This window comes from Panthera leo, chromosome C1, assembly GCF_018350215.1.
Source record: "Panthera leo isolate Ple1 chromosome C1, P.leo_Ple1_pat1.1, whole genome shotgun sequence".
NCBI classification, from domain to species: domain Eukaryota; kingdom Metazoa; phylum Chordata; class Mammalia; order Carnivora; family Felidae; genus Panthera; species Panthera leo.
In genome coordinates, this window is record NC_056686.1 from 111803258 (window position 1) to 111824752 (window position 21495).

Below are 21495 nucleotides of genomic sequence, written 5' to 3' on the forward strand. Positions count from 1 at the left end.
ACTCACAAAATAATGAGATCATGACCTAAGCTGAAACCAAGAGTCAGACCAACTAACCCAGACATCTGACCCAGGAATAAATAACTTTTTATAAAATAAAATGTGATTAATGTGAATTAATACTACCGATATGCTAACGTTTCTGAACCTCAATTTCTTCACTTTACAAGGGTAATACTAATATCTACTGTGTGATATTATGAATTTAAAACATGATTATATATGTACAAAAATCTAATAGTAAGTCTATAATTTATTCATTTAAAAGTCACTTGCCTAGAGTAACTGAGTGCAATAAGGCTAATAATAATAAGAAGAAGAATAAGAATGATAACAACAGCATACAGTTTGGAAAGCAAAAAGTAAAATTGCCTTTGCTTATAGTCTACATAGAAAATCTTGTTACCTACTAAAAGCTACTAGAAATAGCAAGTGACTTCAGCAAGGTTGCAGAATAAAAGGCCAGTATACAAAAATAAATTGAAATTCTACATATGTGCAGTGAACAATTGGAAAAAGAAATGAAAACATTAGGGTAATTCACAATAGAAATAAAATTTGAAGTACTTAGAGATAAATAGATTAAATAGTGTGCAAGAACATATACTGAACACTACAAAACATTGCCAGGAAAAATCTTAGATGATCTAAATGAATGAAGGTACATTGTACAATCATGAATCAGAAGACTCAATATTATTATGCTATAACTGGCCTACAGACTCAATGTAATCCCAACCAAAATGCCAGCATGATATTTACAGAAATTGATGATACTTCTAAAATTTATATAGAAATGCAAAGGACTTCTAATATCAAAAACAAGAAGCACAACAAAGTTAGAGAATTTATACCACCTGGTTGGTTTAAAGATTCACTCTAAAAGTTAATAGTAATCAGGACAGTGTGGTACTGTTTTAAGATCAGATATTTGGAGTAATGGAGAACAATGCGGAGTCCAGATAGACCCACATGTAAAAGGTCAATTGATTTCCAGCATAAGTGCCAAGGCATTTTAATGTGGGAAAAAATAACACTGACAACAATATTTCCAGCAAATGATGTAGGGACAATTGAATATCCATATTCAAAATAAGTAAATAAAGTTCAGCTCTTACCTCACACCATATAGAAAACTAACATGAAATGGATCATAGACATAAATGTAAAACCTATAACTACAAAGCTTTTAGATAAAAAAAGAGGAGAAAATCTTTGTTAACATGGCTGGCTTAGGCAAAGATTTCTAGAAAGGACACAAAAAGCATGTATCATAAAGAAAAATAAGGGTAAGTTGCACATTGTCAAAAGTACATCTCTTCTGTTCAAAAGCCAATTAAGAAAATGGAAATACAAGCTCCACATGAGAGAAAGTATTTGCCAAACATATAGTTAGACAAAAAACTTGAAGCCAGATCATATAAAGACTTTTTATAAATCAGTAATAAGACAAATGGCTCAATTTAATAAATGCAAAAGAAAATATGGATGGGCCTAGAGGGTATTATGCTAAGTGAAAATAAGTCAGAAAGACAGACACCATATGATTTCACTTCCATGTGAAATCTACAAAACAAATGAACAAACAAATAAAACAAACAGACACTTCATACAGGTAACAAACTGGTGGTTTCCAGAGGGGAGGGGGGTGGGGACATGGGAAAAATAAAGAAGATTAAGAGGTACAAACTTCCATTTATAAAATAAATAAGTCATGGAGATGAAAAGTCTGCATAGAGAAATAGTAATATTGTGATAATGTTGTGTGGTGACAGATGGTGACTTATGCATGGAATTGTTGAATCACCATGCTGTATACTAATTTAACATTGTGTGTTAATTATAGTTCAACAGAAATCAATCAATTAATTTAATTTAACACATTTTTAAACTGTCAAAACATATGAATGGACCCTTCACCAAAGAATGTATATAATGGGCCAACAAGCATATAAAAAGATGCTAATCATTACTCTAAACAATACAAGCTGAAACTAATTGAGATACTGTTATACACTTCCTAAAATGGCTAAACAAAAAGCAAAAACTGGCAATACTAAGTACTAGTGAGGATTTGGGACAACTGAATCTCTCACTTTGGAAAATAGACAATTTCTTTCAAAGTTAAATATGCCCTTACCATACTACCTAGCAATCCAAATCCTACTTATTTATCTGTGAGCAATAAAAACACATGTACACACAAATATCTGGACATAAATGTTCACAGTTTTATTAATCACAGCCCCAAATTGAATACAACCCAACTGTGCACTAGCAAGTGAATGGATACACAGGTTGTGGTGGTCCATACAATGAGATATTCCTCAACAATAAAAAAAAATGAACTGTTATACTTTCAACAACATGGATAGATTTCCAAGTATTATATTAACTGAAACAAATCATACGCAACAACTACATATGGAATGACTCCATTCATATATGATGCTCTAGAAAAGATAAAACTGAGGGACAGAAAACAGATCACTTGTTGCCAGGAGTAGAAGTAGAAGGGGCTTTTGGGGATGATAAAACTATTCTATAGTTAGGTCATAATGGTGGTTGTATGACTGCATTCACTTAGGACTTATCCAATTGTACACTTTATTTTTTTTTAATTTTTAAAAATATTTATTTATTTTTGGGAGAATGCAAGTGGGGAAGGGGCAGAGAGAGGGGGACAAGGGATCTAAAATGGGCTCTGCACTGACAGCAGCAAGTCTGATGTGGAGCTTGAACTCATGAACTGCAAAATCATGACCTGAGCCCAAGTTGGATGTTTAACTGACTAAGCCACCCAGGTGCCCCCAACTGCACACTTCAAAAAGGTGAATTTTATCATTTGTAAATTATACCTCAGTTAAAAATAATTTAACTGTCAGTTTCCATCTACATGTATATTCATATTATTTTCCCCACCAGAAAGCACATAATGTACTGAAAAAAACTTCGCTTATTTTGTACTGTTAGAGAATGACAGTTAAATTATAAAAATCACCCCAAATAATAGAAATCAATATATTTTGATGGCATTGGAAATATTTATTTTTTCCTAAATGTTTATTTCTTTATATTGAGAGAAATAGTGGGAGCTGGGGAGGTGCAGAGAGAAAGGAAGAGAGAATCCCAAGCAGGCTCTGTGGTGTCATGGGCTTGATGCCATGAACCAACAGATCATGACCTGAGCCAATCGGGTTGGATGCTTAACTGACTGAGCCACCTAGGCACCCTGGGAAATATTTCTTAAGAATGTTTTGTAAATCATTGCATACTAAAACACTGTATAAACAAAGTAATTTGAATTGCTAGTTGTGGCACATTGGTATCACCATGACCTATGGGATTTGGATTGAGATACACATGAAATGTGCATGGGGGCAACTGACTTTGTCCCAAATGTTTTCTTTGCAAAGTGGCAAAACCAGGTTATAAACACGAGTCCATTGGACACTAATGCCCATGCTCTGTACACAGGATACATTGTTCCTGAATCCTAATCATTGACGGAGTCTCCATGTGGACACTGTGAAATATAGAAATTACAATCTGACGTTTTTAATAAATAAAGTTGGGCTTTTAAATAAGTATGTTCAACTGAAGGTATTTTATTTACTCCAAGTTTATGTCTTTGTGTGTGTATGTGTGTCAAATGTTTTTTGTTTCTGTCTCCTTGTATGTTCTTTGTATACTGTTTCATGACAGTATATGATGGGCAAGTGAATATTGTTAGGGGGATAAAATATGCAGCCCAAGTAGATCTGGATACCAGTCTCTTTGAGTTCATAGTACTACCTAACAATAGTCTCAGTTATTACCTTACTACCCTTTAGCAACAGAGCACTTTGAATATTCCACCGACACAATTGCCCAAAAGAGAGCCATTGTAGTGTCAAGTACACTCGGGTGAAAATACAATGTAGTAAAGAACATTATAAAGAGAGGAATATACTGGACACCAGAACCTGACTGCAAGTTTTAGAAAAGGTCTTCACTGACCATAAAAATACTTAGAAAGGCAAATTAAGGACTTTGTGATTTCATTAAGAAGACTTAGTTGAGTATAATCAGCTAATAATATGGAAATGAGAAATTTATATAATTTATGGTTTCTCAATCACATATAAGAACGTACTCCAAATAATATAGATTGTGTTCTGATGTAAATATTTATTTCTTCTTTAAAAGCAGTCCATAGAAACAGTTGCAGTCTTTCTGATTTTTAATATTTTTCAACTTCTTTCCTATCTCCCGTTATTATATTGGGCTTATAGCACTCAGTTTAGGGTGGCCTCTGATGCAGACTCAAATTCATTTCTGTTTCTCACTACTTACAACTATTTAAAACTCAGCTCCAGAACTATTTTGTTTTTAGCTGATTCTGAAAGAGTCTTCCAAATTTGTTCTGTACAGAAGCCATTTGCTTTACTTGTCACGCAAGGATGAGTCCTCTCTTCTGTCCCGTTACTCAGGACAACGTGTGTTCTCTTTCTATCACACTACAGTGGAGACCTTTTTCCATTCTCTCAGATAGGAAGAACCACTTCTAGAACAGAATGCAAGCAAAAAGAGATTCTATCAATGGGCAGGAAGAGGTATGCATGCTGTTTGTTTGTTTTAACCTGCCATGTCTTATTTCACACCATTGAACTGAACGTCTTCTCTGGAAGTCGAAATTAACATGGCATAGGCTACAGGGAAAATAAAATCCGGATTTGTAAATTCTCCTGAGAACACAGGCTTGTGTGTAGAACATGCTCTCCTTTTCCCAGGCCGCCATACCCGAAATGATTTTTTAAATATTTATATCTGCACAGGTTTAATGTTTCTTTTAATTAAAAAACACAATATATGCCAACAAAAATATCATGCAAAATTAAATAACAATGTTAAAGTGGGCTGTGTCTCCACATTGGCAGATTGTTTTTCCCCCAAGTGAAGTTGTTTCAGTTAAAAGTCAATCAACTGACCACCTCATTCCTTTATCTAGAACAGTATTTTCCAATCCGTATTTTGTGGAATACCACTATCTAAATGTGATGTTAATTGATGGTCTGAAAGGATTTCAAGGTCAAATCATTTCCAGAAAGGTTATGTAGTACTCACAGAGATCATTACCCTTAAAGAGCCTCTGAGATTTACTGAGTCGAGAAATGTGTTTAACATTTTTTAACCCCGTTTTTCTCTTATTTGAGTCAAACATTTGCCCTCCCATTCTTACCACTACATACATGTCAATATTTTTTGTTGGCACATGTAAGGTGCCATGTACCCCAAAATACAAAATAGTGGACTTAAAAAATAGGGCAAGATCTATGTCTACAGTTACAGAAGATGAAAAAATATATTTCAGTGCTTGAAGTCACTATTTTAGTTTACCTAATAGATGGTCTCAGATTTCTTTGCATTAAACTGTGATTAACAATTCCCAGGTAGGAGTGCCTGGGTGACTCAGTTAAGCATCCGACTTCAGCTCAGGTCATGATCTCACAGCTCATGGGTTCAAACTCTGCATTGGACTCTCTGCTGACAGCTCAGAGCCTGGAGCCAGCCTTCTTCAGATTCTGTGTCTCCCTCTGTCTCTGTCCCTCCCTTGCTCATGATCTATCTCTCTCAAAAATAAATATATATTAAAAAAAAACTCCTGGGTAATGGCTTTTTGTGAGGATTAAGAGGGAAAACTGTTGTTTAAAACTCACTGCATGGTACCTAGTAAGGCTTCGACTATGGTAATTATTTCTATGACTAGTATTAATATTATTCACTCTTGAATTATATCCTTTATCTCTTAAGCACTATATCCCTTTATCTCTTATTATAAGTAGAATATCTTATTAACTATTTGTTGAATGGGTGAGTATTGGAAATTACATTATCTTTTTACTGCATTTATTCTGTGTGAATTCAATTCTGTTCCACGGTGTTGTTTTATGGTGTAATATTAGTATACAGAGACCGATGATGATATTACAGCTTATGGAACACCCCATATCTTTTAATTATCTTTCACTGTTTAACAAACTGCCCCCGAAACTAGTGGCTTAAAGCAACAATATTTTACTGTTTTTGTTTTCTTGTTTGTTTGTTTTGTTTTTGTTTTGTTTTGTTTTTCCAGAATTCTGTTGATTCACTGGTATTGGCTGGATCTATGTGGTGTCAGATAGAGTTACTCATTTGTTTTCTTGATGTTGATGTCTGGTCTGATCTAGAAAGTCAAAGAAGGCTTCACTTCCATGTCCAGAGTCTTTGTTTCTCCACGTAGCCTCACCACAGAGTGTCCCGGGCTTCCTCACAACATGGAAGGTTCTGGGTAGTTGGATTTCCTAAATGGTGTCTGATACACAGAGTGATAGCACATGCTGCAGAGCGTCTTCCAGACCAAAGCCCAGAAGTGGCTCAGTGGCACTCCTGCCACATTTCACTGACCAAGGCAAGTCACAAGGCCAACCCAGAGTCAAAGAGAATTGGAAACCTAGGCACATGAGGTCGAGTGGCATACCCATCCAAAGACAGAAGGACCCAATGACAGCATTCTTTGGCAGCTATCTATGCCAACATCCCTTACCAATTTAACCTCACCCTCCAACCAGCCTCTTCCTGACTCTTAACAAATGTGTTCTGGGCCCAGATCCTCACACAACTTAAATCCTCAATGTACACTTGTTGAATACATTCTTCTTCACTTTGCCACATATCTCTGCATGAAAGAAACCTATTCTTTGCCAGGAACTGTGCCAGCCCAGGCACAGCATCGGCAAAATCTGCCTCGGCCCCTTCATCTCTCCTGAATGAGATGAACAACACAGGCTGGGTAGTTTTCAAAATTCAGGCCCAGATGCACAGCAGCAGCAGCAGCAGTAGGGAACTTGCTAGACATGCAAATTCTCAGGCTTCCCCCAGACCTACTGAATCAGACACTCTCTGGTTGGAGACCAGCATGCAATGGATATGGAAGTTTGAGAACCATAGCTTGAGACAGCAAGAATAGTGCACGAAAGCATCAGGTCTGGGAAAGCATGATTTCCTCTAAATTTTCCCAGGGGAGAAATAAGTTGATCAAAATTACATCAGAGTGAGGACTTGCATGGCCTCATTTACAACTCTTTCTGGAGAGTTTCAGAATGGTCAGTATTACTGCTTTAAGGTCTAGATGAGAATGATGTACAAAAGGATATAACCAAGACAGAAATTAAATAAAGAACCATTTTCTCACAAGGTCAAATGAAACCATGGAGCCAGTGGATTTATAGGAACTCTGAAAACTATAAAACACTATATACCTGCTGGGAATTTTAATGTTGATATTACTATAAAGCATTTATAAATTGAAGCAACACCCTCTTTTGCCTTATTTAGTTGTAGGTGGCTGCATGCATTTCAAAGACAGGATCCTATATTAAGTGTTTCATATCTCCAGTTACTACAGTATAATTTTAATTTGTTGTTCCTGAACAAATAAGTGTTAGATAAATAGACTTTCAAAAGGGCTGAATGAGGACTCAATTGGGAGCTACACTACCCTAGTATAATCTTACATTTTAAATAACTTGCTGTGTGAGCTTGGGTAAACCACTTAACTTCTCTGAATCTTGGCTTCCTTATCTAATAGGAACCTGGATTCTTTGATCTTTTAGTTATATTTTGGTTCTAAAATTATATGATAAATCTCATTATCCTTTCCAAACAGAAAAAACAAAAGCAAAAACAAAACCACTCCCCTCTCTCTCTTTTTCTCTCATTCTCCCACTCCCTTCTACTTAGAAAAGTAGGTCATCTATTATAAATTCAGCTAGAAAAATATTTGAGCTTTGAGATGAGATTTGATTGGAATACTTTTTAAGGGCTATTCCAGAGAGAAGGGAAGATAAACCAGCAAACCACAGCAGAAGACGGGGCTAATGGAGGGGACATCTGTTTGATTAGGTGTTTAGATTCAAGTTTCGAAGGAGCTGAGAGGTCAGGAAAGAGAGTTTATATATGTGTGTGTGTGTGTGTGCACACACATATATATATATGTGTATATATATATATCCCACAACCTTAATATATATATATATATATATATATATATATATATATATATATATTATATATGCTGAATTTTGTTATAGCTGAAATGATTCAGTCTGGTGAAGAATCAGAAACAAAAAATTCTGATGATTATGGGATAAAGCGGGAGATCAGGAAGGGGGGCACACAGAATTGAATTATTTGGAAACATAATAAGGATGCAGGGGATTCACAGGATTGGGACACCTCAAAGATATAAATAAGAATAAATAGTTGATGATTGGCCCAGTGGCTAATTATTTAGCATATTAAGTATAATATAATTTCTTACAATTTAGCTCACCACAAAAATTATTGCCATTTTGATCCCTATAAATGCAATGGAACATATATTTTATTATAGCATTAAATCTTCTGTAAAAGGGTATTTGATTTTTTTAAGAAGTTTTCTAAATGTGGTCTTCAAGATAGGCAAACTTTAGAATTCGCAGTTGGAGGAAAACATATGCTAAAATTAACTCCTGCCTCCGGATGTTTTGGGCATTCTAAATACATTTGTTGGATATCATTAAGAGCACATTCTGTGAATACCTACTGCCTGCCAGGCCCTGGTGTGGGTGTCGAAGACATAAACCCTCGTGGATTTCAGACCTGCCCCAAGAAAATGCACAGTGCCTTCTCCCAGGACTTCTTTTGTGTGCTATTTGGAAGATGTCAGGGAAACAGGACTCGAAAATAGGGTCTTCAGGACAGAAGGCCCTAGGAATACAGTGTGCCAAGTCTCTCTAAGGGGCCACATTTCCTCACCCCTGCCCAAGAACTCCTGGAATACAAAGCTGGTGAGGAGGAAAGTCAAGTGAGAAAAAGCAATCATAGTTCCTTTGAGAATGACACAATAGGTTTTCCACCCCAATTCCAAGCTTTTCTATCTGCTTGCAGCTATCTAACGGGGCAAGGGACCTTAAATCCCTGCCTCCTCTCCCACCAGCTAACCATGATAGCTGTGGGTTAGCTGTTACGTTTTCTCAAAGCAGATTCTATCTGTGAAGTTTAGTGGTGATGGTGGCGGGAATGTCTCTATTGCCACAATGTGAAGGAGGGAATACTCTTGGGAAGGAATCTGGCCAACTCTGTACACTGATTTAAGGTACATCTTCCACAGGAGGCCAGTATAGGGGCCAGAGGCTCTGAGGAAACCCTGTGGATTCACAATGGGAAGCCTAGGTTCCTAGGTCAGGGATGGGGGTCCCAATGCAATTCTTGCCAACAGACCTACCTAATTCCTACCCAGATGAGAACAGATGGCAGGGGATGTTTCCCCTGGGTGACCCTTCCTTGGAAGCCAGACAAAGAAGTGCCTGTAGGAGAGAAACTATGATGTTTCTAGTTCCAGCTCTGTTCTTTTTTAGGCAGTTCTCCCCTTAATGCTCACTTCTTCTATGCCAGAGTCCTGGTTCTATGCCTAAAATGCTGAATGTTTTTGGGAACGTGTCCTTCTCTGGCCTTTATTTCCACAGTTTTTATGGTGAGCATGAGAATAGGCTGGAAAACATTCTCATTTTGTATTTCTCTGGAAAACAGCAGTATAAGGGATTGAGGGTTGAGGGAGGTAGCCAGGCATGGATATGGTTAGGCAGTGAGGGGATTATAGCATTTCTATCTGCCAGAGTCCCAGAGAGAATAGACATCATAACTAACATGATTTAACTGAATAGATTTTTAAGGAAAGACCTATTTACAAAGGTCTAAGCAGGGCTAATGGAACAAATAAAACATGCTAAGTTACCCAGATCTAGTGACAGTGGGAATTCATTAATACTCTTGATCTGATAGAGGATGGGAGGGATCCGTGTCACCAGCACTTGGTCATAGTTGTAGCCGTGTTAGAGTAGCTGCCTGAGAAAAACCAATAGGGAGCATGAGGCTAACACCTTCCTCCTGTGTTCTCCTTTCTGCTTGTTTTCTCTAGGACTTTTACCTTCTAGTTTGCTGCTCATGAGTCCTGTTGGCTAAAGTCAACCAAAAGCTGGAGAGAAAAGGAGTCCAGGGGATGCAGTCTATAGAGATAGCCTCTATGGGTACAGAGCAGGGCCCAGAAAGTCCGAGTATGGACCAGAGAGCAATCAAACGTCACCAGCACTGTAGGGTGGCTGCCAGAAATCAACCCGATGTGTTACTGTCCAAGTACAAGAGAAGTCTATTTATTCCTCAGGTATTATTAGTCCAGAATGGATTTTCCTGCTTGACAGATACCTCTAATCTACTCAGTGATTCAAAGACTCTGGTTTATGACTCTGTCTTCTCCTAGGACATCAGCAGTGTTGGCAACCTACCATCAGAAGAAAAATGGCACCAGAGTGCACCTGTGGAAGATATCTTATGGGCCATGCCTAGATTGACAAGTATCATTCATACTCACATTTCTTTATGGGAAATTTGATTATATTTCCACAACAAACTACAAGGGATGCGAGGAAGTGGAGAGTCACTTGTGCCCCAAAGAGGAGGATCATTCCATAAACAGCTAATAACCGGGAGAGGGTGCTATGTAACCCAGCATTCCAAGTCCTCTGAAAGATCATTTTTCAACATCTTGGACTAGGAACTCTGAGAGTGAAATGATGGTGAGTTAAAAACACTAGACCCACTCCCAACCCTACATAACAAGAGAAAACTCTCAACTGGATGTCCAGCCCCTGAGCACATGGGAGCAAAAGTCATGAGGTGGTGACTATTTCACTTCACGCTCCAAATTGATACGCAGTGCCCATATTTCTGTCACCACTGAGTCTGTCAGTGTTAACATATTCTTACCCCTGTCCTGTGGATTACTTCTGTACTGAGCTTCAAAAGTTAACTTCACCCACAATCTATCTCAGTCTCAAGGACCCTGTCTGCTACATCCAACATCCTGTGGGATTGGTCTCAAACGCTGGGACTGGAAGCTAGTTGCAGTCCTCAGGATCAAGTGATTAGCCCATTAAACATCCAGCTTTGAGACACCAACCAGAAATTGACATGACACATTAGACCTTGAAATCTTGATGGATGCTTTTCCCTCAATGACCATGAGCCTCAAACCATCATAGAAGCTGTGATATTAGGTGGGGGGCTGGATAATGCACCAGAACATACTGCACTGTTTGAAGCTTGGTTTCAGTGCATGATTTTCTTTACACTTCAGCTATAATGATTTGAACTACAGCAGACCCTTGTCATTTACGAGAAATGTGCACAATATTGTACATTTCCCAAATTTGCATACACTGTAGCATGTAATTCCTACCTTAGTTGTAGTAAATATAACTAGAAAATGTAGTTGAACCTTATAGGCCCTGAATTGTTCTATAAATATAGAACCAAAGTAATTTATAAAGCTATTTTCTGGCTAGGAATCACCCCTTTCTTCTCATTGCCACTGCAAGCATTAGCAGTTGGCTTTCTTTTCAGGGTCATTTTCTGCAAAGAAATGAAGTCTTCATACTTTCACCACAGTTTGTGCTTAAGCAATGAGGAGAATAAAGCTTCACAGCCCCGTTGAGAGGCTAACTCAGCAACTCTTGCCTGCTAAGTATCCCAGCCCTGAGCAAAATTATATTTTGTTCCACAGATCCAGATTTTGGGTATTTGAAGTGCAGACTTCCCAGAAGGCCCTGCCCTTGTCTCTTGCTCTGTTAACTCTGGGCAAGTATTAAGAGTCTTTAAAAAACTTTTCTTAGCCTCTGGCATAAGACCAGTGCTTGTGTGGGTGTATGGAAAATCCTGTGTTTTTTCATATTGGGGGCTTTACTCCATGTGCATGTTTTCTTATCTATCAGAGTCCTGCATTAGACTTAAGTTCCCTGACCAGGCACCACGAACCCCAGAATCACACAGCTCTTGGATACTTTCCTTGAATAATTTCCTTGAAAATTGTGTGGAGATACTTTTTCAACTCCCACAATACCAAGTGGTAGGTGTCAGAGCTGGTATTTGCCCCTAGACTCCAGAGCCCAGGACTGTCCAGTGCATCTTCAAACTAATGGAGACGTGGGTTTCAAGAATCAGTGAGGACCTACAGCCTCTACATAAACATTTATGGGTGTAGGAAGTCACTTCTCTCAGAGGCTGTAGAAATCCAGCCTTAGGAAATTTTATTGAGATCCTCCTGGGATAGAAACAGGCACCTACTGTCATGAAAGATCAAAACCTAACACAAATCCCATCTCATATTTAGGCAAACTAATTTCAATATTATTTACTCTATTTTCTTTCTCTGAGGTCTACCATCACATCTTACTGCCTTAGCCTTGTTTCTGGATTCCACTTCAAAATTTACACCTCTCTCTCTTTCAATATTATGGGCTGGTAAATGTTTGTCACCTAGTATGGGCCAGGGGAGAGCAGGAAGCCCTTGGGTTTTTGCTGCTTATCAATTCCAAGCTAAAACATTTGCTCAAGCATTTCAAAGACAAGGGCAAGACAGTGGATGGTGGATTGAAATTATGTGAAGAGGCAAGAATCAAGATTACAGAAGAAGTATAAATAACAACTTCAACTATGAGCATTTGGAATAAGAGATTGAATTAGGCTATCCTGAGAGGGCATTAGTGGGAGGGTAGGGATACAAAGGCCAAGACAAGTAGAGAAGGAGTCCACCAGTGGACACTGCTCCTCTATTTTTGTGTTGCTTTGTAAGTTTGTATTACTTTCTGTTAGTGGCTGCTCGACCCTGTTAGTTCATGCACAGGAGAAGCCACGGCTGGGAGAGTGCATGCAATGATGAACGCATCCATGGTGAGGAGGCGAACAAATCTTGAGAGCTGCTTACTTTTATTTAATAAAACAAAACAAAACAAAAGAATGGCAACTCTGTGAATTTTGCCCCAGAGAGAAAAAGAAATCCCATACGGTTTCCTAAAACTTATTCTTCATGAAATCTTTAAGATGTTCTTTTCTTCAAGCAAAACCATTAGCTATGAGAGTAGCTATGGGCAAACCACCAGAAGAAATGCACGCAGCAATTTTGAAGGAAGTCCTTTATGGGAATTTGTGAATATGAAGCATCTGATTATTTTCTCCCTCTGGGAGAAACAGCTTCTAATAGAGACAGGAAAAAAAAATGGCCAAATGCTACTGGAAATACCTGTCAATAACTTGTATCCTCACAGACTGTGCCTTTAGAAGCTCATTACTATGTGTGATGTATTCCCATCTAACATCTGCAGTATAGTTGGGCATGGGGAGGTGAGCACTGCAAGGTCGTTCATGTGGGCAATCCAAGGATCGCCATGGGATTTTATGGCCTGAAATCCCATCATGCATACGTCTCTGGAGGTTTGCTAAGGATTTTCATTTGTCAAGAGCCTCCATGTAAATACCCTTAGAAGGCATCTTTTTCAGAGGCACTGTTATCAGCAAACGCCCTAGGTAGCACACTGGTTCTCCACCGCAAGTGGGCATTTTAAATCAATCGTGGAACAATTTTTAACAAACCAATGTCTAGACTCCTTCCTTGGGATTTCTGATTAAATTGGGCAGATTGGAGAGGTCTGGGACAGAGCCTGAGCATGGCCAGCTTATAAAACCTGAAGGAATGGGACTCCTGTAGAGCAGAGTTCTTCTTGGGTAACTTCTGAACAAGATCCACTCTGCTCCAGGACTGATGTGATTTTAAAATCAGGGCTAGTCTTACCCTAGCTGAAGCTGCGGATTGTTTATATTGTGGCCACTTGGGGGACCCCCCAGGTCATATATTCCAGCTGACCATCTTCTTGTGCAATAATTCCTCTTCCTAAATGCTCTGCATTCTCCACTTTCGAAACCACAGAGGAGTGAGACAAGGGATGCTTAACTTGGCATCGTTTTGCATGTGACCTCAAAGAAATTGCAGTGATTGTCTAGAGTGCTGTGCTTCAAAACAGAGTCTGCATCTGACCCTAGCAGTAAAAGCTCCATCATCAATTAATAATGTCTGCATGGGTGCTGAGAATGAGGAAAGGTAGCGAAGGGACACATTTTACCATCTTTGAATAACCCACTAACAAGGAGAATAATCTTCAGATGCCCTTTATTAATCTATGCACGTATAATAGAGAGAGTGTGCTGTTCCATTGGCATATTAGGGTGTATCAGGTTACCTACGTAACCACTGTCTTAGAAGGCCTTTTAAACCCATCACAGAAAATAAACACTGGGGAAGTACCTAGAGGTTTGTTTTTGGTTTTGGTTTTGGTTTTAATTTTTGTTTACTCTGCTGTCACAAAATACCATGGATGCAGAAAACATATCATCATTCTCGATTGTAAGAGGCTCAGTCTCGCTAGAGAGATAAAGTATATATGCAAGCAACAATTAACGATCTCAGCATTATTCATTGTGACAGAATTATGTCCTGATATAATAAAGATGATGAAGAGAGTAAATCCTTAATTATGGAGTCTGATGAGCAAATGTTAATTCCACAGTATACCAGGTGCTGCACTGATCAAAAGGGCATTGGAGGCAAACAGTTTCATACACACACAAAGCAGAGCTGGACTCTCTCACAAACCATCACAGCATAGCACAACACAACACAATACAACACCACACCACATAACAAACAAACAAACAAACAAAATAATGAAGGGCACAAGCGTGCTACCTTCTCAGCGTTGTACAAAGAGAAAGGGTCCAGACGTTGGACACACTTAGTTGGCTTTGCTTAGATCTTGACTGACTGCGTGGCCTTCAGATTCAGAGAGTCTGCGATGCCAATCCCTGCTCCCACCTACAAGGTGGAGATGCTAAAACCTCCCTTGCAGAACTATTTTAAAATTTATGAAGAGGTGTCTGCAATCTGATGCTTAATAGGCTCTCATTAAATAGCAAGACTTAACAACATTATTTCTTTGATTCTAAAATGACATTGATTTTAAGATGCACCCTTGAATTAATAGAAAGTTTTCAGTAGGGGAAAGAAAAACCCTTCATCATAATGTACTTCTCAGTGTAATATGAGTCTGCAGTTTAGAAATTGTAGAATGTGAATAAGAAGTGCTTCACAGTGGGGCGCCTGGTGGCTCAGTCGGTTAAGCACGGACTTCGGCTCAGTGGTTTGTGGGTTCGAGTCCCACATCGGGCTCTATGCTGACAGCTCAGAGTCTGGAGCCTGCTTCGGATTCTGTATCTCCCTCTATCTCTCTCTCTGCCCCTCCCCTACTCATGCTCTGTCTCTCTTTCGCTCTTAAAAATAAAATAAACATTAAAAAATTAAAAAAAAAAAGAAGTGCTTCACACTGGGTGAAGTGGCATATCATAGGGTCCAGCATGGACAGACAAAGACAAAGAAGCAGAGGAATGGCAGCAAATGCTTCTCTGGAGCTTACCAGAAGCCAGGCACTGTCATCAAACATAATCCTTGGGGCACCTGGGTGGGTCAGTTGGTTAAGCGTCTGACTCTTGACTTCGGCTCAAGTCATGATTTCATGGTTCATGAGTCCGAGCCTCCTGTCAGGCTCTGCTTTGATAATGCAGAGCCTGCTTGGGATTCCCTCTCTCTGTCCCTCTCTGTCTCTCCCCTTCCCCTGCTGACTCTCTCTCTCTGTGTCTCTGTCTCTCAAAATAAATTAATAAACTTAAAAAAGAAACTTAAAAAACACTTAATCCTCATAGGACCCCCACAAAGCTGGCCCTATTGACATCCTCATTTTACAGACAAGGAAACTGAGGCACTAATCACAAATTGGCTAAGCCATATCCAGAATTTGCCAGGGCCCAGATTTCACTCAGGAAGCCTCGCTCAGAGGGCCGTGACATCAGCACCACACTGTCCCTCCCTGGGCTGTCTGCTGGAAGGTAGCCAGACCATGTGAGGGAGGGCACCCTGAGATCTGACACAGAGGGCAAGAGAGCAGAACTAGACAAAAGCTGATTCATAATTGAGAAACATGGCCCGCATTTGAGAAAACTGATTGAGAAACTATGTCCAAAAGAAGGACATAGAAAGCATCCGAGCCGTAAGATTGGAAGCCCAGGAGGTCAGGAGAAGTGAGGACAGCAGGGTATAAAGCAGGCAAGGTGCAGCAGTTCCAGGAGATCAGCAAATACCAGCTACTTGTGAAGGTCATCAGACCCGATGGCTCTGTTTTCTGTCAAGGAAGACATATTCATGCAAATCCTGACATTTTCCAACACAAAGCAGACTTTGAGTTTGCCACTTCCTCAGGCCATGGACACATCAAGAACATGAGAACAGTTGGGATATGTTGGTTGAACTGTGTCCTCCAAAAATTTATCTGTTGATGTCCCCATCCCTGATTTCTCATAATATGACCTTATTTGGAGATGAGGTCTTTACAGAGGCAATCAAGTTGAAATAAAGCCATTAGGGGCATCTTAATAGAATATGACTGGGGTCCTTTTAAAACAGGAAATTTGAACACAGACACACATACAGGGAAAATGCCATGTGAATCCAAAGACAACCACCTACAAGTCAAAGAGAGAGGCCTGGCACAGGTCCTTTCCTACCAGCTTCAGCACAAAGTAACCTCGACAACACCTTAATGTCAGACTTTTGCCTCCAGAGCAATGACACAATAAATTCCTGTTGTTTAAGTGACCCAGTTTGTAGCAGTTTCTTATGGACATCCCAGAAAACCAATAACGAATAAAAGGGTATGTTATGAACAATTCATTATCAATAAGCTTATCGTCTCATTCTACATATTTGACAGGGGATGTCTTTCCCTGATTCTGTGTGTTTCATATATGAACATTTGAAAGAAAAAAGTACATTCCAAACATATGTATTGATGCATTTTTATATTTTTTGTGTGGTAACGTTAACTCTTTCTGCATTTTCTCATTCACATACACACTCCTACATCAAAGATAAGGGCTATGACTGTGGACATTCATATGGACAAAGGAACATTGTGTAGACTCATTCATTCGTCATTCATTCATTCAACAAATGTGCATGCCCATTGTGCTCCGTGAGCCATACCAGTGTTGAGACAACAAAGATTGATAGAGTCGTCAAGATGGCTTCTATGGAAGCCAGGGCAGGTATATGAGGAGCCAGTATGCAGTAATTAAGGTAATGGTATAGTCAGATAACAAGGAGCTATCCAGGAAGGTACCACTAACCTTGCTAGGCTGCTGGTAGCAGGCAGAGAGAGTCAGAATCAGCTTCCCAGAAAAGCTGGTGCACCTCAAAATGGCACTTGGCAGTTACCCACTCCCTTTCCTCCCTGCTTTCTTTTCCTTTTAGTTAAACCCATGGTTCTCACACCAGAACATGCATCAGCATCTCCCAGAGGACTTTTTCAAACACAGATTCAGCATGTCCAGAGGGGGCCTAGGAATCTGCATTGCCTGTGGTGCTGTGAGTCCAGTACCTACACTCTGAGGTCCACTTAGTGAACACTGGGGAGCATGAACCTGGAAGAATGTGCCTATCCTTACTAGATCTTGGGGGTGCAGCACTGAATAAAACATTATCCCACTTTGATGAAAATAACAGATACCAAATCAATCAGCTCCTTTATAATGCAATTGCATTTTTGAATCTCTACTTCATCATGGAGGAAATAAAATATGAGGTGAGCCTTGTTTCTCTAACAGCACAGTCAATGCTAATAGAAGAAGGGTTTCCAAATGATGAATGTCTCACCTCTCTTCTCTCTCCCTCTGTTTTAACACTGGAACAGTGAGATCTGGTGAAGTGGAATCTGGTCTGCAAAAGTTGAAGTTTGTAGATGGGGACATTTGGATTGATAGGGTTGGTAAAATAAATAGGCTGTATATTTCCTTTCTTCCCCTGCTACTCCCCTTTCTTGGAGGGTGATATCTTGAGTCAGCAGCATGAGGCTGCTTCTTTGATACCCACGAAGGAACAATGAGTTATATGATGCACTTTGTTGAAGGCTGTCAAGATTTGTTAATCACATGTTTATTCTCTGTGATCCGTGTTAAAAGGACATAAGAACCAGCAGGGCACAGCACAGCAGTGAATTCTGTCTATTAGGAAGAAGCCAAGCCAAAGAAGGAACAGAAGCAATGGTCTGACAGGGAAGTGTTCTCTGTTGTTCTCTAGCCTATGAGCTGGGCTGACAAATATTTGTATTTGTGCTGACTATATTTTGAAGTGGTCTTGGGGACAGCTGTGCTAGAACGCATACACTTGACCAAAAGGAAACTCAATAGCAATTGAACAAAAGTTTCTCTTCTCCTCATTTCAAAAGCTAAGCCCTTGGCTTTTGAAAGGAAGAAGGACTTCCTGTGACATGCTCCCTTTTGAGCACTGGTTGTCAATTCCCCATAAGACTCCATGTTCCCCTAAAGTGGGCTTGCCTATTATCTGTCTTCAGGAAATTGGCCTGATTTTTAAGAGAAATATAAGGAGGATATAAGCCAGAGCTCAAAATCTGGGTGATCAGATAATCAGTTTAGTAATCCATGAGTATGTATTGATGGTATCTTGTAGATATTTAAAATGTTCAGTGCTGTGAGAATAAAGAGAAATAGTAGCTCTCTCCAACTACCATGCCCTGATACATTTGAGAGATAGTTTATTGTAGAAAGAACAAAGCCTTGTTGTCTGCATGGCCAGTTTGAGTTAACGTGGTGATTGATTTTTTTTAATGAAATTTGTATTGAACGTTCAAGCAAACAGATTTACTTAAAAGTACATGCACAAGGATGTATCTAAATTAGTACTGTTAATATTTTTACTCTATCACTGTGATTGTTCCTTGTTATTCCACTTTAGATTCAAATCATTCACTTCTAAAAATATTTATGGAGTGTTTTCCAGGTGCTAGATATGCAGGCACTACAAAGATGAACGCCTGGGCCCTTGATTTTAAGATGTGCACAGGTCTGTTTTCCATCTTAATGATCTAATTTCCATTACTATCACCCACAACCTGTTTTCACACACAGAGTTCTACCTTTGGCTAGGACTTCTCCAACATACTAAAGACCTCATTTGCACAAAACTGTTCATCCTTCTATCTTTAAACACAGCATGGATGTTTGCTCCAAGCCCCCACTCACTCAACTTGAATGTCTGCTTCTTCTGTCTCTATGGTTCTTTGGTTGGAAGCCCAATGCCTTGGATTTAAGGCTTCACTCAGATTACTTGCATGCTGTTAATGGTATGAAATCTCTGTAAATTAGTTTTTAAAATTTTGCTCATGAAGAAAAGTTTCTGTATGTGTGTGTAAATATAAGCAAAGTCAAAAAGACATGTGATGTGCAGGAAGAAAATGTTTTCAACTCATATCAAATAGAAAAAGCTAGCTCCCAAATATGTAAAGAACTGTTAAAATAGCAAAAGAGATAAAAAAAACTCTGTAGGAAAAAATGGAGGAAAGTACCAACAGTCAAAGTACAGGAAAGGATACGCAAATGCTTTAAATAATGAAAAAGTGTTCAAATTCACTCATATATGCACATGCACATTGTATTTCACTGAGATACCAGCTCTTACTAATCAGAGAGCAAAAACTCAAAGGCTTAACAACACACTCTGTATGGGATTTGGTGTAGGTATTATCATTCTACACTGCTGATGTGGTGCAAGGTAAAAACACCCTAAGGAGAAGGATATGGCAATGTCTAAAATACTGCAAGGGTATTGATCCTTTGGCCAGGCGCTGCCATTTCTGTGAATTTACCTTGAGAATACATCTCCAGAAGTGTGAAACATCATATGCAAAAAGGTATTCATTGTGGTATATATGAAGTCGTAAAATATTACAAAACCCAAAAATTCCCATTAGTAAGAAAGTGCTTAAAAAATGATCCTATGGGGCACCTGGGTGTCTCCATTGTTAAAGTGTCTGACTTCAACTTAGGTCATGATCTCATGGTCCATGAGTTTGAGCCCCGCATTGGGCTCTCTGCTATCAGCACAAAGTCTACTTCAGATCCTCTGTCTCCCTCTCTCTCCCCCCCTCCCCCACTCACTGTCTCCCTCCCTCTCTCTCTCTCTCTCTCTCTGTCTCAAAAACAAATAAACATTAAAAAAACACAAAAAATGATAGTACATTGGCACTATTTAAAGAGCAAGGAATATATCTATAAACTGACATGTAGGGATTTGAGAGAGATATTGTCCAATTTAAAAAAGCAAAATACACACACATATGTGCATACATATGCATTTTCAGATTCTGTGTGAGGAAAGGAAGCCTTTTTTTTTATTTTTCAAAAATAAATACAAAAGGACAAAACAGGAAATATTGAAATGGTTTTCTGAGATAGGTGAACAAAGATGGAATGGAGATCAATTTCTCTCGTTGTACACTTTTATAGTTTTGACCTGTGAACCATATTCAGGTTAAACTATTTTGTTAAAAATTCAAATTAAAAAGTCGAGTGAGGAAATTTCCAATATTGACAACAAGCAAAACACATCTGAAAAAAGAATTAATTAGTGATGATTTTGAGCAGAGCATTCCTATTGTCCATCAATGGTGGGATTTCTTCAAAGGACCCAAAATAATTGCTGAGCTATAAAGAACTTTATTTTAGTAGATTAGTTGTGGTCATGATGTAATAATTCTCAAACCATTCATTTTGTGTGTGTGTGTGTGTGTGTGTGTGTGTGTGTGTGTGTGTTGTAGAATTGAAGAGAGAGAGGGAGACAGAGAGACAATTGGCTGAGAGACAGGCAGACACACATATGTTGCTGTGCACCTGTTCTGCTGGTGGATGAAAGGAGATGCAAATACAGAACAAGATTGGAATTGGAAGTGTCAGTAGAAAGTCACTGAAAAGAGCCTGGAAGAAACTTTGGTCATAATGACACCGTCTGTGGTCAGATCTTGGTTTAAATAACATGGTAACAAGAATCAGGTTCCTTGAAGAAGATGCTGATTCCAGTTCTAGGTCAGGGAAAAAGCACAGTGGCTTTAAAACATATCATTGTGCCTAAAAGTAAGGGAATGCTCCCAATATGATGGATGCATGAAAAAAAAATCATGAGATTCACTGGCAGGGGCTTTGAATCATCAGATTTCAGACAACTTAATAAAAAGGATAATGATAAGTGAATCATAAAAACATTAAACAAAGATATGAGTACATAGAGATAGTAAAGAAAAAGAAAAAAAAAGGTGAGGGGTTACTCTTTACACAATACTAGCTAATTCATACAGAAGGAAGGAAAGAATTTATAACCACCATTTTAAACCTCCATTATAATAATCGATTTAAGCAAGATTATCAATTGATGCTAAACGATTGGGTGAAAGATTTTAGAACCACATAATTTCCACAGAATTTCAAAGCACCACCCCAGTTTTTGTGTGTCTTAATTACAAAAGGAAAAGGTACCTCTTGAATGGAGACATCCAGTAGATACTATTTTATCCTAATACACAAAATTAATATCACCAATAACTGGTCACACTGAAGTGTGTGCCTTTTGGTGAGTTCTGGTATAGGAAGCATGCAACATGGCAACACAAAAGTTTAAATTGAATCTAATCATGAGACGACTCCGGAATA

The 21495-nt window shown here is 38.9% G+C and overlaps 1 long non-coding RNA gene across 3 annotated transcripts in view; it reads left to right on the forward strand.

The window, feature by feature from the left end:
• The window catches only part of LOC122227464, a 34348-nt gene extending 21450 nt beyond the window's left edge, over positions 1-12898 (forward strand). The window contains exons 3-5 of one of the 3 annotated variants that reach the window (XR_006206070.1): positions 9980-10222; positions 10319-10634; positions 12709-12898. This is a non-coding gene — a long non-coding RNA (uncharacterized LOC122227464). Of the gene's footprint in view, positions 1-9979; positions 10223-10318; positions 11159-11620; positions 11707-12708 lie in introns of those variants that run through there. The other 2 variants (XR_006206072.1, XR_006206071.1) reach the window with 2 other exon arrangements.
• The last annotated feature ends 8597 nt before the right edge of the window (positions 12899-21495 follow it).